Source organism: Anopheles stephensi, chromosome X, assembly GCF_013141755.1.
Source record: "Anopheles stephensi strain Indian chromosome X, UCI_ANSTEP_V1.0, whole genome shotgun sequence".
NCBI lineage: Eukaryota > Metazoa > Arthropoda > Insecta > Diptera > Culicidae > Anopheles > Anopheles stephensi.
This window is the reverse complement of record NC_050201.1, coordinates 19620973-19622930: the sequence shown is the minus strand read 5'-3', so window position 1 is coordinate 19622930 and position 1958 is coordinate 19620973.

Below are 1958 nucleotides of genomic sequence, written 5' to 3'. Positions count from 1 at the left end.
AGAAGAAGGTGAAGTTGAACGAGAAATCAGATCATAACCGTCGCAGTACGTATCGTACGAGATGAGCCACCGTTTGGGAAACTTTGATCGAAGAGGTGTGTCTGGTCGCTTACAAAATATGCGGGGAGACTCATTTATCATCAACGGCTAAGATTTATCCAACGGTATGCGGTAATCGTCAACGGTTATATTTCTATAAGTGTTACCAGAGAGAAGCATAAGAACGAACCGTGGACATCACATCACAACCTTTTACTATACCAGGGTTGAAGGCAGTGAATTTAGCCTGGAACGCTTGATAGAAATGTTGCCGTATGACAAGGGCGAACGTTGAGAAGCAACATTTTTCATTTTATTAAACATAATATTCACTCACTGTCTCTAGTTTCGCTTTCGGTGTTTCTCTTGGATAGAACGAATGATGAGGCTTTCCAATAGTGCTCCAATAGCTTGTATTCCGTCCGTATTGTCTCACTGTACGTAAGACTGACTATCGAGCTACGGTAAAAATAAAAATCAAAGGATGCCAGAAGTTAGCAGGACGAGACGTTTCGAGATTGTAGTGTCAAAGAAGAAGAACGGCTGATCAGATTATAATCTACGTAAATATGCTTTGTTATTACAGAATATCTTCTAATGCATATTATATAGACTGATTTTGGAGATTTTTGATGTGTAGTGTACTTTGTGTATTAGTTGTCTAGTCTATAACTTTTTATTCTTCTTTTATTGGTCCAGTTACTTGCATGTGGGCTATACACAATGGTCTATATAACTCTATTTTTATTTACCTTTTCTTCTTTTTCTTCCTTGGCACTACAACCTCGAGAGGTCTCGGCCTGCCATTTCTGGCTTTCTGTGACTCAATTTTACCCGAAGAAAAGTAGTCAGCCTTATTTACGGAGAGGCGGTCTGGATGGGATTTGAACCCCGGCCCTGCCGTGTGAAGACCGGCGCGGCTATCGCCTCGGCCACCGGACCGTCCCATTTTGATTTACCACGTGGCCTAAACATCATTTGTTGCTAAAGTGGAACGGTCCGTAAGGCATTGGATAAACGATCCGAACGCTTATAAGCCCAACGTTATTGCTACTAGACCTTGGTGCACCGGGCTAGGCTACCAATCCGATTTACCCAAACATCCAACTTTTTTTTCTGTCAGTACAAAGTTCCTGTCGAAGAAGTTGGATACAGTAAGGCCTATTCCAATCACTGGCCATAGCCGATTGTTTTTAAACTACTTATGTATTTTTTTATTTCGATTCTGCCGCTAGCTTCCGTGGCGATAAGACGTGTTTCGCTGTGGAGCGTCAAACGGATCATTTGCGTACGGCAGATAGTGGTCATTGTCCTCGTGTGCGATAGCGTAATCAACGTGATTACCCGTATCGCACTAATCGGTGTCTCCGCCTTTCTCCGGCTTTCGCTCGGAGTTTGTGTTTAACGATCGAGTGGCGCCTAGCCCCGATCAACGTGTGTTCTTAGTGTTGTGAGTGTGTGTATCTATCGATCGTTACGATAAGCAAGCGTATCGCTGCATCGTCGCATCGATCGTGAACTGTCCTGTGTGCGTGTGTGTGTGTTTGCTCGTGCGCGCGTGGTTGCTTATCGTGTATATCGGTAAGTTTGTCTATCCCTACTTCCCCCGTTGTCTCCGGTCCTTACATGGGGACCGACTTATCGGATTCGGAGAGAGAGATAGAACCGAATGTGAAGTGTAAGCCTGGTCGCCCTAATGCCGCTCCTGCTACTAAAAAGGTGGCATTGGGAGAGAGACCGTCTTCCTCGAAGGCATCGAGTGTCCCGCCGACAAATAGTTTTTGTGCCCCGCTGGCGAAAAATAATGATCAGCTATCTGAGCATCGAGCACGTGCTTACCCGTTGTCGTGGGAGGGTAAGCCATTGGTGTATTTTATGCCACGCACCAAGCAGCTCGACGTGAGGACGATCGCGGCATC